Source organism: Chrysochloris asiatica, unplaced genomic scaffold (genome assembly GCF_000296735.1).
Source record: "Chrysochloris asiatica unplaced genomic scaffold, ChrAsi1.0 scaffold00049, whole genome shotgun sequence".
Classification (NCBI taxonomy): Eukaryota; Metazoa; Chordata; class Mammalia; order Afrosoricida; family Chrysochloridae; genus Chrysochloris; species Chrysochloris asiatica.
Genome location: NW_006408567.1, coordinates 7,779,738 through 7,796,289, shown reverse-complemented (window position 1 = coordinate 7,796,289; position 16,552 = coordinate 7,779,738). Strand labels below are relative to the sequence as shown.

The 16,552-nt window shown below is 39.9% G+C and overlaps 1 pseudogene; it reads right to left on the bottom strand.

The window, feature by feature from the left end:
• LOC102830082 overlaps window positions 1–12,055 on the bottom strand; it is a 33,446-nt pseudogene extending 21,391 nt beyond the window's left edge.
• Window positions 12,056–16,552: the final 4,497 nt, after the last annotated feature.

Sequence of the window (16,552 nt, the reverse complement as noted above, 5' to 3'; positions counted from 1 at the left end):
AAAGAATGAGCAGGACAGTAAAGAATGAGAGAAGTAGAGTATTAGAGTAGCCATAGAAATAATAATAATAAAGCATGTAATAAGAAGATTTTGAATTTATCATGACCCATGACTCCGTGTAATCCTTATCGCCAGTGTCCGCACCCGCCTTCGGAAAAAAAAAAACCTGAAATAAGTATGCCAGGGCTGGCTCTCAGCAGGCAGGTTTCATTTTCCTCCTGGAATAAGTCTCCACCAGCCCTATTGGAAACAAACCCTTCTCCCCATCTCTCGGTCTCCACAATTATTTCCAAGTGTGTTCACTCACATGTGTCCACAAACTAGAAAGTCAGTTACAGCCTTCATTTGGTGTCTGCCTTTTTTTTTCCTCTTCTGCAGTGGTTTCTTGTTCTCATCTGTTATCCACAAAGCCACCTGGAGAAGTTTCACCTCTACCACTTCCCATCACAAGAGAGAACACCCAGTTCCATGCCAAGGGTGCTGTCACCCAGATGTCCCAAGCTCTCTGGTACTAGAGCATGGCTGGATTTTAGGCAGAGTTGCACTGGACAGAGGTTGGTTTGAACCGCAAGGTTGGTGGTTCAAACTTACCAGCCGCTCCTCGAAAACCCTACACAAAGTCACTATGAGTCAGAACCAACTCCGTGGCACTTAACAACAACAAACACCATAAGAATAGCCTTCCCCCAAATCCTGCCACACTTTTGTCTCCTGCGCCCCAAGTCACTCTATCCTTGGTCTCTTAGAGTTTCTCTCAAATAATTTTCTAAGTTCCTGGCTAATACCCCTTGCCCAAAATCTCATGACTCATTTTGATCATTCCTCTGGCCAGAGGCACTAACATCCAGCCTAAAAAATGGAATATCAGATAAACTCATTTCACCTATGTCCCAACCTCCATTCAATTCCTGGGTTCCATATCTAACTTCTCTCTTTTCCTCCAAATATGAATCCTCCTATCCCTGCCTATCAATGGGTAGGTAGAGCAGTAGAGGGTAAGGTCTGAGAAGGATCACTGTAAGGACTTTGATCTTTACTCAGAGAGAGATAAGAAGCCAATGGAATGTTGGGAACACTCTGGCTGCTGAGTTGAGAGTAGAGTGAAGGAGGGCAACGAAAGAAGAAGGGAGATCAGGTAGGAGACTGTTAGGATAATACAGATGGGAGATGGTAGATTGACCAGTGAACATGGTGAAAACCATCAGCTATTGATAAAATTTGAAGGCAAAGCCAACGTGTTAGGAAAGTTAGATTGTTAGGTATCAGAGAAGAAGAATCTAGGATAACTCTACAATTTTGGCCCAAATGGATGGGGTTGTTACTATAAAAAATGGTCAGAAAGAGTACTAGTGGAGCACATTTGAGGAAAAACATCAGGAGTTCCATTTTGGACATGGTTAAGTTTGTGGTGTCTATTAGCTATCTAAGATAAGAAAGGTAGTACAGATTTTCTGTTTCAAATTATATACAGTTACATAGAAAAAGAGCTGAACTTACATACAATTGCATAGACAAAGCCTACATAAAGATTCTTTTCCAATTCCCTGTTGATTTCCTACCCAATAACCGTTTTCCCTTACTTCCTGCTGGCAGAACCCAGGTTTGGTTCCAGTGTCTGTCCTACCATAGATGATTAGAGTAAGTCCTGATTGTCTAAACCAGTCAGGGTCACCCCATTCTGCTTGCCAGTGATGGGTTTAGGAGCAAGCTAGAGACCCACCCAATTCTGGTCAGTGGATTCACTTGTAGGCTTCTGGGAAATACTTCTTTTTAAAATATATTTATATACAAGAAGAAGAATTGGTCTGTCTTCTGCTAGGTGTTCTAGGGCATCCATCTTTTTCTTTCTTTCTTTTTTTGGAAACTGCTTATTGTAAATTGAGTGAAGATTTACAGAGCAGATCATTAGTTTTACATTCAATAAATCACACAGTTTGTTTCATCTCAATGATTGCAATCCCCTCCATGTAACAATTTTCCTACTTCCTCCCTATGGTTCTTATTTCCATTCTACCCTCCTTCCCAACCCTTCTGAACTTTGTCCTTAGGTAGATGTTGCCCTTTGATCTTGAATATTTGACCATTCCATGGTGAACATACCTTACTAGTGCTGCTGTCCGCACTACGTACCTATCTACTTACTTAGCTGAAAATTGGGCCACAAGGGTGAATTCCGTTCTAAACCTGAAGATTGGCTGAGAGCCATAGTCTTGGGTTCCTCAAGTCTCTTTAGGATCAGTAAGCTTCATTGTTTTTATAATTTTGAGTTTTGTTCCATATTTTCTCCCACTCTGTCCAGGACCTTCTAATGTGATCCCTTTTAGACCAGTAGGTAGTGGTAGTCAGGCACCATCTAATTCTTCTGGACTCAGAGTCATGGAGACGGATACTCACGTGTTCCATTAGTCCACTAGGCTAATTGATTCTAAGTGTCTTCAGTGTTTCTCACTCTTGTTCCCTCTGCACTTGGAGAGACCAATAGTTGTACCTTAGATGACAGCGCATGAGCGTTTAAGATCCTAGTTGTTACCAAAGTAGAATGTAGATCACTGGCTTTGGGGACTGTGTTATGGTGTCCCCTAAGACTTTGGTCCTGAGCCCCCAGCCCCAGCATCTTGTTGCCTCAAAATGTTTGGTAATGTCTAAGAAGTTTAAATAATTTTGCTCCTGTATGCTCTACCACAGAGTCTTGGTATGATGCTGTAGGTTAATGCACTAGGCTGCAAAGTCAGTTTGAATAGCAAGGTCAGTGGTTCAGGCCCACCAGCCACTCCTTGGAAATCCTATACAGGGTCGCTATGGGTCAGAACCAACACGACAGCACTTCACAACAGCAACAACATGCTCCTCCACATTCATAGATTTCTTAGCCACAAGGGTAAATACCCATGTACAAATACCCTCTGTGAAGCTGTTACACATTTGTGAGTATATGTCCACTCTCCTTTTCATACCTATCCAGCCAGTCCATTCATTTACCCATAGAACACTGGTGTTAGGGCATTCATCTTACAAACATGAAGGGAGTAAATGAGTAAAATGTGCCGAGTACAGACAAGCAGAAAGATATCATCTTCCAGCCTATTTATTATTTGCCTAACCTGGAACCACCATTCATCTGAATTTCTTCTGCAATATAATATACCCCTTTAACAAAGGCAAGAAGTGACTGGCTTACAAGCTTTCAAGAGGGAACCTAGATCCAGAGGGCCTGGAGGAAGGTAGAATCTCCAGTGAGTAGTATTCAATCTGACTAGGCTGGGCTGATGCAATGAAATGCAGACGGGTCTCTTGTGATACAATAGTGAATAATTGTTATCAGGACTGTTTGTGAGGGTTGGAAATGTAAAGGTAGATGTTTTATAGCAAGGAGGGGAGTGATTAACTTTTCAGTCTAGGAGCGGAGGTCCCTAGGACCATCAAGGGAGAAGAGCAGAGAGCGGGACCTTACCCAGAGAAGCAGTGATGCCTGAAATGGAGCCAGAGATGACGTGGAGTGATAGAGCAGCTGGAGACTTTAGATCCAGAGAGGGAGAGTAACTGTGTGCTGAAGACCTGGGGGGTACGGGGAAGGATTGCATGGAGGGGATTGTAACCATGGCAATGATACGATGTATGATAGAATGAATGTAAAACTAATGTTCTCCCATGTAAACTATCACATCATTCACAATAAAACATTAAAAAAACATATATATATATATATACCCCTTTAGTCACTAAGCCATTTTGAGATGGAGTTTCTTCACTAGCTGTTTAAAGCATACTAACTGGTACTTGACTTACAGGGGACAGTCACCCTTTTTGTACCTGAATCCTATGATTTGATAAAGTGGACCACAAACCCACTGCCATGGTGTCAATTCCAACTCATAGTGACCCTGCATAGGGTTTCCGAGGCTGTAAATCTTTACAGGAGCAGAAAAATCTCACCTTTCTCCCATGAAGCAGCAGGTGGGTTTGAACTTCTGACCTGGCAGTTAGCAGCCCAGTGTTTGTCCTATAGCACCACCAGGGTTCCTTAGGTAAACTGAAGAGAACAGTAAGTTAAGGTCAGGCCAATGCCAACAGCAGGACCATTTACAATACAAGGTACTAATTTGGTATATGAACTTGAACTAACAACGACTTGCCTTGGCATAGGTCTAGCCTGGTCTTTTGCCAGAGAGGGCGAGAATTCCACACTATATCTGCACAACAATGGAGCTCAGCTCTACTCTGACACATATATTGTTGTTGTGAAATATCATCGAGTTGGTTCTGACTCATAGCTACCCTGCATAGGGTTTCTGAGGAGCAGCTGGTGGGCTCAAACTGCCGACCTTGTGGTTCGCAGTCCAGTACTGATCCTACAGTGCCACACCAGGACTCCATGACATATATGAAAGGGCCTCAAAAAGTTTGTGGGAAAATGGAAGTCATAGATAATGAAATTTTCCCACAAACTTTCTGAAGCCCCTCCTATGCGGTGGCTATGAATTGGAATCAACTCAATTGCAACTGTTGTTCATTTGTTTTTCTGCACCTGCAGCCCTCATCAATGAACAGTCTCCTAACTACTCTTTCATATGCATGATTTTTTGACACCAAAATTCAAAGCCTAGAAATTTTTTTCACATGCCATTATTTCATTCTTTACTCATAAACACTTGTTATGCATCCGAGCAAGCATTATAATCTCTTGTTTTATGAACTGGGGATTAAGACTCTGAAATTAATAGCTAAGAAGTCAGAAAACCCAGACATAAATGTGGATTTTTCTGACTTCCAGGCCAATGTCCTTTCAACCATACTTTAAAATCTAAAATGATACCATTGTACTTATTTAATTATTCCAATTTTACCTGCAAATTATTATTTAAGTAATTAAATAACAAGATTCCTATGCGTCTTGGACCAAACAAAACACATACTAAGTACTCAGGGTCACTAGGGTAATTTTAGTTTTATGATATTAATACAAGTATCTCTCTTTTTTTCAGATGCCACTTAACCAGAGTTCTGTCTTTCCTTCTGATTTTCTTGCAACAGGTGCATTTGAGTTAACCTCGCAGTGCTGTATAGGACAAGCTCTGAAATCATATTAACCCTGAGAGTGATCTTTTCGTTACTCTGGACAACGAACAGGTATTTAAATTCACCATGATCCTGTTACATCTGCATTAACTGTGCATGGAATAGAATGATACATCTGTCTTCTTGTTAAGCTCTTCATTTGTCTGGGAATAAAAATTCTGAATTGGTTTGAAATGAAGACTCCAGTCCAGTTTTACCAAGGGAGACAGACCAGTTCAGCAGGGTAAAAAAGTGGTTCTTAATACGTTACTTGGTTTTGAGAGTAGGTATGGAATGTCCTTGTAGTTTTTTGTTTTTAAGATGAGAAGTACGCTGGAAATGGTGTTTGTGCACTAAATTCTTCAAGGAGCAAATCGTATTTTAAGTTTTCCAGGGAGGTCTGACTATGGCAAACTGTGTTTAAGGAGAAAGGATGTTAATCTGACCATTTATCATCCATGTACACATTTTACAGTGAAAAGAGATTACCCTTAATGCCAGGAGATCTGGGGTTGATCTGGGAGATCCATGGTGTTCTTGAACAAATCCCAGAGTCCAATTAGATCTCAGTTTCTTCTTCTGCAAAATGGACTGACTAGACATATTAGTTCCTTATGGCTGCCATAATGAGCCACCACATACTTAGTGACTTAAAACAATACAAATGTATCATCTTACATTTCTGAACGTAAGAAGTCCAAAATGGATCTCACTGAACTAAAGGAGGTGTCAGCAGGACTGTGTCTTTCTGGAGACTCAAGGGAGACATCTATTTCTTCCCTTTCCAGCTTCCAGAAACCACCTACATTCCTTGGCTTGTGGTCCCACCTACCTCTAAAGCCAGCAATGACTGGTCAAGTCTTTCTCACATTGTATCATTCTAACACTTGCTGTCTTCTGCCCATCCCTTTCACGTTTAAGGACCTTTGTGATTATATTAAGGAACTGAGTGGCATGGGGAGACAGAGCAGAGCAGCTGTGGGCTTCCGAGGCCATGAACAGAGTAAAGTGGAATGCCTACAGGCAGGAGGCTGGCTTGTAGAATGTGCCCTTGGGGCATTTATAGACTGACTAAAGGAGACTTAGCGTAGTGGTTACGAATCGGGCTGCGAACCGGAAGGTCAGCAGTTCGAAACTACCAGCTGCTCTGCGGGAGAAAGATGAGGCGATCTGCTCCCGTAAAGATTTACAGCCTCGGAAACCCTATTCAGGGTCGCTATGGGTCGAAACCGACTCGACGGCACTTAACAACAACAACAACAAAGGAGACTTGTAACACTTGCCAGAGAGAGGCTGAGGGGCCACATGGCTGAGAGGCTGAAGACAAGAACAAGACATGCCTGTAGTATGGCAGAAGTTGTTTCTGCTTGTACCCTGTTCACTCCCTAATAAACCCCATGATGGTGAGCATTGTCTATGAGTTCTGTGTGGCCACTGCCAACAGATTTTAGAACAAGATGTGAAGCAGAGAGTGCTCTGGGAGGGATGGTTGGTGTCAGAATAGGGTAAAGAAGGTTGTAGGGTAGAGGCATGTCTGACCTCTGCTTCATAGGTATTGGCCTTGGACTGATTTTGAATTTCTCCTTCCAACTTTTGAAGCCAGAGGAAGTTATACAAGACCTTCACACTATTTGTGCACTGTGATAACAACTTTTAATGTAACTGAGTAGAATATGAACTGAGAAGGCTCTAGATAAAGAAATGCCTGTGGTCTACTTCTGAAAATTAACCAATGAAAATCCTGTGGATCACAACAGTCTGAATGCATCCAATCATGGGAATAACTCCGGACTGGGCAGCATTTCATTCTGTGCATAGAGTTGCCATGAGTTGGGAGCTGTCTTAAGAGCAGCTAACAATGACAACAGTATACAATGACCAGGGGCTGGGAATGAGACTCTTTTAACATATTCCTTTTTGTGTTGTTTTAGATTATGAATGATGGGAACATAGCTCCTTTCACAAAAATAAAAGTTTAAACAACAAAATGTCATACTATTTCTCTCTATATAAACCTAGTTGTTTCCATTGGCTAATTTCCAGACTTAGATCGTAGGCCTTTCTTCTGAGTCCATCTTACTCAGGAAATTGTGAAAACCTGATCTGCATCATAGCAACATGCAAGCCTCTGTTGAGGGATGATGGCACCTCATGAAATGCACTCGCCAGGATTCAAACCAGGGTCTCTCATGTGGAAGGCAAGAATTCTACCACTAAGCCACCAATGCCTCCATGTGTCTCTGCCATCATTTATTTAACCAGCCCCTTTGAGAGGCAGTGGATGGTGCTATTACTTGCTGTCAGAATAGCTGCTTCAATGCACTGTATCATCGTATTTTTCCTACAATTAACCTAATTTTATTCATGCTTGCCTTGGGATGAGGAAGAGACAGTACAGTAAAAACGAAAGTCTTAATGTACAACTTTCAAACTACAATACTGATGTACTTAATCATTTGCATGCATACATGTCTAACAGTACGGTTTTTATTTAAAAACAAAAACAACCAAAAACACACACACACACAATTAAGACAGACACCTAGGAGCATTTTGTTGTTGTTGTCATTAGGTGCTATCAAGCTGGTATGGACTCATAGCAACCTTATGCACAGCAGAACGAAACACTGACCAGTCCTGGGCCAAACTCACTACTCTTTCCACGCTTGATCCCACTGATGCTGCCACTTTGCCAATCCATCTCACTGGGTGTCTTCCTCTTTTTCTCTGATCCTCCACCTTACCAAACATGATCTCCTTCTCCAGCGACTGGTCCCTCCTGACAATATGTCAGAAGTATGAGAGATGAAGTCTGTCAGTTTGTCGTATTGTGTTGGCTTGTGAGGTGCTGTGATTCTGGAAGCTATGCCACTGGTATTTTAAATACCAGCAGGGTCACCCATGGTGGACAGGTTTCAGATAAGCTTCCAAACGAAGACAGACTAGGAAGAAGGAGTGACGAACTACTTCCGAGTATTTAGTCACTGAAAAACTTATGAGTAACAGAGAAACACTGTCAGATATAGTGCTGGAAAATGAGTCCCTCAGGTTGGAAGGCACTCAAAATGCGACTGGGGAAGAGCTGCCTCCTCAAAGTAGAGCTGACTGTGATGTGAATGGAGTAAAGCCTGTGGGAGAAAAGCCTGTGGAAGAAGCCTGAGGGACCTTCATTTGCTGATGGGACACAACTCAAAATGAAGAAATATAGCTGTAAACATCCATTAATAATTGGAACATGGAATGTACGAAGTATGAATCTAGGAGCATTTTGCAATAAAGTAATTCCTCATTTTTCTTTGTAGATAGATCAAGCGCCTCCAAAATACAAATTTGGATATATAGTGATTACCTTACTTAAAATGAACACTTAAGTAAATTTACTACATAGACAACCTTAGAATAAACTGACATCAATTCAGCTAGATTCATCATTATTATAGTTTAAAACTTGTACATAAGATGTACTTTGCAGCATTTTCAACATAATAACTTCTGGAAATATGGAAGAGATAATATGAAAAAAGGTTATAGTTTCTCCATGATCTATTCAATAACAATAATAACACTCATAGTAAGTAATTTTTGTACGTTTTGGAGTTAAAAAACTGTTTTGTGGAAAAGAATGACATAACACTTCGGGGACACTGAACTTCTGTTAAGGGTGACAGAAAACGTAAGAAACAGCTCATTGTAATGGTTGAAAAGCATGATGAATGTAGTTAATGTCATTGTAGTGGACATGTGAAGGTTTATTGAAATGACAAATGTTGTGTTGCCTATATATTTACCACAATAAAAAGATTAAAGAAACTAAAAAAAAAAAAAAAAAAAAAAAAAAAAAAAGGCACTAGGAATTGATGGAATAAAATTTCAAAAAGTAATTTTCTATAAATACAGAAAATATACTGATTTGCTCAAATAAATGTGCTGGACTGCAAGATCAGTTTGAACCACAAGGTCGGTGGTTCAAACTCACCAGCTGCTCCTCAGAAACCCTATACAGGTCACTATGAGTAGGAACCGGCTTGACGGCACTTAACAACAACAACATAAAGAATGTGTACCAGAACATTTATAAACAGTAAATGAATCTTACTAAGAATAAACACTAGCTAACTAGAAGTGCATTTTGTGAAGTACTGGAGTCCTGGCATAGCACTGTTAAATCAACACTGGACTGCTAACCACAAAGTTGGTAGTTCAAACCCACAAGCCACTCCTTAGAAACCCTATGCAGGGTCGCTATGAGTCAGCGTTATAGGTGGTATGTGTTTTGCCACATAAGTTTTGTTACTTTGGGGTAGATGATACATGTGTAACACATTCAGCATTTTTAAGAAATGTCTACAGTATGAAAAATTTGAAAATGCTCATGAATGAAAAATGTTTTAGGAAAAAAAAATAGATATTTTAATGTAAATATGTAGTCTCTCACTGTGTATATTTCAAGGCAAAATTTTTGTTTGTTTGTTTCCTGTAAAACAAATCATTATTCTACAAGAGGATGTTGTTACTTGTCTTGCTGCATTTCTTTTGTCACCACCTGCTTTACATTATTTTGCCCTATTCTCTATTTTTGCGTGCAGATGACGTGATGTGCCAGTTAGAATGATACCTACCTCACATGGAGAAAATAAGTCTGGATTTTAAAAACCAGCAACTAATGAAATCATGACTAAAATGATACCATCTGATTCAAGTAAAAAATGACTTAAAACTCTAGCAATAAAAGAGACAGAGCACATTTCATGAAGAATACAAAGATATGTTTGCTGAGTGTTTTAGTTCAGCTGTTTCAGAATGCTATTGTATGTTTTATGAGGAATCTGAGGGAAGATTTCATACTTGTTGTTATTGTTAAGTGCCGTCGAGTCAATTCCTACCCATAGCGACCCTGTATAGGGTTTCCAAGGAGCAGCTGGTGAGCTTGAACCTCCAACCTTGTAGTTCAAAGGGCTTTGCAGTCTGGCGCATTAACCCACAGCACCACACCAGGATTTCATAGTAGAGGGTGTTAATATGGCCTGACTGTGGGATGCCTGTGGATCCCAGCTGCTTGTTAAAGAGGAACTCCCCACTTTTGTTCCTCATTCCCTCTCTCCCCAAACTTCCCATCCTGTACTGGCTCAGTTTCTAGCATTTCAGCATCTCCTTTCTTGCTAAAAAAAAACGTGTCTAAGTAACGGGTGTAAGCGTTTTCCTTCTTAATATGTTCATCCTTTCTTACCTCACAGCAAAATTGCTTTATGAGAAAACAGTCCTCCCTTCCACTCACAAACTGGCTATCCCAAGGCAATTGGTTCAAGGCTTCTAATTGTGCCCAATTTGCCGTTCCTTTTTCTTGGCTTACTGATTTTGATACCAAGTTTTTCAATTCTAGTTAGGACACCAAGCTAGTCAAATCATTTAATTTGTCAACAACATACATAGGCTCATGCTGTGAACTGAGTTGGGAAGTACCTGCAATAAAGGAATCAGAATCAAATCACTGATTCTTCTCCATTTCTTTTTTAGCCCATTGCTGTGATACTTCTCCTTGTCCAATCGAGGCTTTAATCAAGCTATTCCTTTCACATTTAGACTTGCTTCTCTTATCAGATTTTTCTCTGCTTCGTTCTGTCTAGTTGGAAAGCTCTATGATAAGCTTGGATTCATAGTGATGGTTAACTTCACTCTCTCCAGACTAATACGATGATGACCTCAATTTGCAGTTACAACTGTGGCTACTCTCTAAATCATAATATGTGGTTTCTTGATGATCTGGGTCCTACCAACAAGGTATCACAAGCAGGATCTTCCAGATACTTTTCACAATCTCCATTCAAATCTTTTCCAGGATTCTTCTTCATCCATGACATCAGCTAAAGCTCTTGGATCAAACGGAACTTCATCAATATCAAAAGTTATTATGTTTGTTCAATCATTCTCTGAAAACTGACAATCAGGGTACCATCCTCAGTTATAAATGTGACTATGAGTTGCCCCATAAGCAAAATATCACCACCTCTACCTTCAATATGAAAGGGGTAACTTAAAATTGGCTCATCCCTTAGAAAAGAATATATGCTGAGGTAAAGATGGGAGAGTGAATGCTGCTTCTGCTGTCACCCAATCCATGGGGGTAAATGCTAAAATTTGTTCCAGGAAATCCAGTGCTTCTCGATTAATTCTTGGAAGCAGCTGAGTCAAAGGTTTGTGTGGCTTGGTCATGTCGTTTCTAATGTAAACTGGAATTACGCTGAGAAGCTGTTGATGAGCTCCTTTGTGTACTACAGGAATGGGCTCTACAATCAGTTGCATCTGTTCAAGTTATGTGCACCAGTCAACATTTCAACCAAGATGCAGCCGGCAGCCCACGTGTCAGTTAGCATAATAACTAACTTTAGCATGGTTATTAAGCAACAGTAAAGACGTGGAAATCTGTACCATTTAGTAACCAATCCTTCAGAAAGGTGACGGTTGTGGGAATAATGAGGATCCATGATCTGTGAGACCAAAGTCACCTATCTTCAGTACCAAGCCTTCCATATCCATGAAAAGATTAGCTGGTTTGAGATCTCTGTGCAGTACGTTTGCAGAGTGCTACATATGCTGAAGCCCATGCAGCAGCTGATACATGGGAAGTCTAGCATGTTCCTCCAGTAAAGAGTGTTAGCCAAGTCTGGCTCCACGTACTCCGGAACAATGAAAACACTCTTCAGTTTGGTACGAGAGCCCACATGGTCTATTAACTGGCTTCTACCAGGACTAAGAACTTCAAACACTTTCACAGTGTTTTTGTGCTCTAAACTTCTAATAATTTTGATTTTACATAGAGCATGTTTGACACTCTGGGGATCAGTATGAACAATTTTCTTGATGGCTAGTCTTTTGTCTCAGTTATTGTCTACAGCATTAAAAAAACAAATCATTGCCGCCAGTCCTATGGTTTTAAGTCTATATTCTTAGAGCCCAGATCAAAACCATGAATGTTCATGAGATTTTCAAATTTCTCTGCCATTTTGAAACCTTTACTATTGCCTTTTTCCTTTCAAACTGCTGCAAACAAGAAAATTGACATCAAAAGAGAAGATCTTTCAAAATGGGTGAAGAAAAATCATTTCACTTCCACACAAAGATGGTTTATGTTCATTGCAAATACCAACGAGGCCTGTTGAGTTTTCCCTTAGATTTAAAGCTCAAAAACTCTACTCATATTGAGAAGTAAAGACATTGCAGTACACATAGTTCAAGAAAGGGGCTGCAATTCTACAGACACTTAAAGAAAACACTCAAGATTTACTGGGCTAAATGATTTAACATTTAACAAAAATGTGGGTAAATATGCACACAATAGGCTTCCATGAACATTATCCTCACAGTGCAAATATATTCAGTGTTGGGCTGGTCCTAAGGTAAGCACTCTTAAACATTTTTCTTATTTTCTTCCTGTGTTCCTATATATTGCAACAGTAAGCCCTGGCTGCAGTTGGTTAACTAGATGTCTTTTGCTAGTGATCAGGTGGCCCCAACTCACCACAATCACAATCAAGCTACCATCCGTCTTACTCTGATACAATGGAACTTCTTCGACTCGTGGGAGGCATGGTGGACCTGCAGATAGCCCCTAGGATCGGCTCAAGTTGCCACCTATAACCCCGACCCTGCATCCTATTCTTCAAGATTTGTGAAAATGTGTCTGAAATAAATTCTTCAAAGTGCTCATGCTGAGTCAAAGGTTTTTGCTAAATCGTTCCTCAAAAGTGTGCTAATGGCCTAAATTCCAGGAGGGTGAGCGAGTGCTATGCTTTCATGGGCCTCATCTTTCTGAAGCAAAGGGTATTAAGGTTGCCATAAAGGACAAATACATTACGGTGGTTACAATAAAAACTGGATGACAGGGTTCCAGAAAGCAGAGTACTCAGATATGTGGACACCAGTCTGCAGAAACAGAACTTCTGAACGTCAATCATGAACAATACACAGAGGGGAGGAAGAAAGGGGCTGTGCCAGCAAAAAAGACATCTGGTCTACAACAGAAAAATGTTGAAGTGAAAAAAAAAGTAATAATAAACAGAAAACACCTGGAAATGGAGACAGTGCAGTACCAGTAAGACACCTCAGACTGCTGGGAAGAAAGGTCCCAAGCAGACACTACGGTTGAAAATGAGAAAATCTTTATGAGCAGAGCCGAAGTTAAAGATTCCCAAAGAACTAAAATCATGGCTTATTGATGGTGATTGTATGCCGTTGAGTCCGTTTTGACTCATTGTGACCCTGTGTAGGGTTTTCAAGACTATAAATCATTACGGGAGCAGAAAACCTCATCTTTCTCCCGTGGAGTGACTGACAGATTTGAACTGTTGATAACCCACTATGCTACCAGGCTTGTTGATGACTAGGACTTAATGACCAGGCAAAAAACACCCTGCCAAGAATAATGTGGGTTCCATTCTAGAGGATTATGCAAATTACAAGAACTCTTGAGTATGCTATTAATGAAAGGAGCTCTGGTAGCGTTACCACCACCAAAGTCGGGCTTGTAACCTCAAGGTCAGCAATTCAAAATTACCAGCTGTTCCATGGGAGAAAGATGAGGCTTCCTGCTCCCATAAAGATTTATAGCCTCAGAAACCCTATTCAGGGTCACTGTGAGTGGGAACCAACTCCACACCACCACTCCAGTTCTTACAAATAATCTCAGTAGATGTGGTACTCCGTACACCTGGGACATGGGTGCATCGAGGATTTCAGCATCTTGCAGTCTCTCAAATTTGTAGAGTAGCTAAGTGCCCAACTTTGCATTGAAGTATCCTTTTATCCTTGCCACTGCTACTTCATTAGCATCATGATGGTAGCGGTGTGCTGTAGTGTTTTATTGCCTAGTTGACAAAGTTGTTTTTGAATGGTGGTTTTATTCCTTTGACACTATACACTTGTATGTGTTACTGCTACATGAAAAAACCTCTGGTTCTTAGTGCCAAAGGTTCGATTCAGTGCATAGAACAGAACACACTCATCCAAGTGTGCTTTCTCTCTAGATATATATTTTAATGATGTTTACAGTAAAGAGCCTACCCTTTGCAAGTCATCAATGTTGTTCCTTAAGCATTGTATCCTTACTCAGATTGCTGAAGATGGTGACATGTTTCATGGCTTTTGAATTTGTGTCTACTGCACATTTTAGCACAATAGATGCAGTACATTGTGTTGCTTCAGTTTCTGGACAAGTCGATATTTTAGGAATTGGTTTTCAGACCTTCAATAAGTTTTTATTTAAATTAAAAAGAAAAGGTGCTTATTTCCATTCCCACCCTCACTGTTAGTTCCCCCACATCTTCTTCAAACCTTCATACTATCAGTCTTTTTTTCCCAAGTCTTCCAGCAATTTATTAGAAAGAAAAGAAATGTAGCTATTTTAAGAAATTCCCACTGTCATGAATACAAATAGAGCCTTTCAGTATAATTTGAATCAAAAAGTAAAAATAAAAAAATCCGATAGTGTATTCAAATATTTTTACTTATTTGCAATAAAATAGAAATTTGTAGTGAAATATAAATTTGGTCTAAATGTATAGACTTTCAAGCAAAAATGTATATATACCCTTTCTTCATCCATCATTCTAAGAGATATAAAACTTTAAGGGTCAAACAATACCAATGTACAGGTTTAAAAAGTCACCTGAATTAGGACATTCACTCGTTTGGCTAAAATAACATTTGGAACACTGACAAGTGATCACTTATATGCAATTTGAAGTAAATTTCTTGAAAAATGAGGCTTGAGTGGAACAATACTGAAGACACACCAGGGAAACAACAGGTTACCAATTTAGTGTCATCCACTTTGAGCCCAAATTCCAAAACTAAAATTCAGTTCTCTTTCCTTACCCTGAGAGCATCCTATCATGTCAGTATCTATGTTATGAAGTAAAGGAAATGTAGGTGAAATATTTTATTTACTGAAACTGTTGTATCAATTGCCTAAGACCTCAAAAACTGCATGGTAGTCTGGGAAGTGTTCGTGCTGACTTAAAACTGTTCCCTTCCAATGATACACACCTTGTGGTTTAAAATACAAACACTTTGAAAATGAGTTTAAGAAGGCACATGCCTTTAGAGCTATCAATTCAGAAGTTCTTTCAATTACGAAATGTTGCAAAGAAGTTCATTTTCTTTCTCAAAATCCAAGTGATGACAGTATTTCTTATTACAGATCTGAAGTGTTTTTCATCACTGCCTTGTGTGCCATTATGTGTTCCATCTACTTATGGTAAATCTAAACACTCACCACCACCCAATATTGCTCCTCATTTCAAGGTACTCATCATATCTTTCCAGTTGTTCCAATTATTGAAGTCCACAATAAGGCAAATTGGCTTTGCTCTTTCTTTTGTTAACCTTGGTCCTGACTGTCCACATTCTCCTTTTCATGAATACAACCTAAGATTGATCTGTTCTGTGTACATCCAAAAAAAAAAAAAAAAGAGTGGTTTTCTTCTTGATAAAAGAAACAATCTATGATGATTTGGAGGAGAGGAGGAAATGCTACATGAGCTAGAGGGTAGACACACATTGACATGGGTGACGGGGCAGGGAGGCTGGCAGTGGAAAGATGAGGGTGGTGGGAGACAGGGAGGAATGCAGTGGTTAAAGTGAATAGAGGTAAATGCTGTTAGCTGTTGGTGCATGAAGGGGATTACACTCATGTAATGAAGCAAAGTATATGATTTGTTGAATGTAAAACTGATGATCTGCTCTGTAAATTTCACTCAATTCACACACACACAAAAAGATCTGTTCTTTTTGCTTAGAATCACTTGAATCAATACAGTGAAACAGATCAATTTCATTTAAATTTTTTAAATGATCTTTTCCTTCAAGACAACTGAATATAAGTTTGGGTTAATTCAAATTTACATTAACATCTTTACTGCCTTCAACACAAAACCCAATAAAGACATAATCCCGTGCACTACATTGTGAACAGCACAGGGATATGGGTGGGCGGGTTTCTCTGGCAGTGCTTTCTTATCCAGTATCTCTCCCATGACAGCTGGCTTGGCCTGAGTCCCCAGAATGCACAGCGGGAGGACAGAGCAGGAATGTGCATGCCTGTGCTGTGCTAGCTAGCTAGGGATGGTGAGGCCAGCGGCAGCTGGTAATGCAGCAAAATCAATACCAGTCTTTAATCTCCCAGTTTGAGAGGTCAAAATTTATTTTCAGTATTTAATTTCTTTGCTTAGTCATGCAGATGAATACATTTTCATTGTTTACTACTTGTGAATTGCTCCTGTTTGCCCTTTCCCTATTGGACTGAGGATCTATTTTCCATTCAATCCATTTTAGACTCTTCAAGAGCTTATTCTTTTAGGTTGACATCTATTTTTGTTGTTCTCACACTCTAGTGGAGCTTAATCTTTTAGTGAGCCTAAAATAACAGATTGTGTGAAATTGTATATCTACAGTGAAGGAGTTTTAGCTTCTCAGTGTTGCAATTCTATGCTGCAGCTGTAAT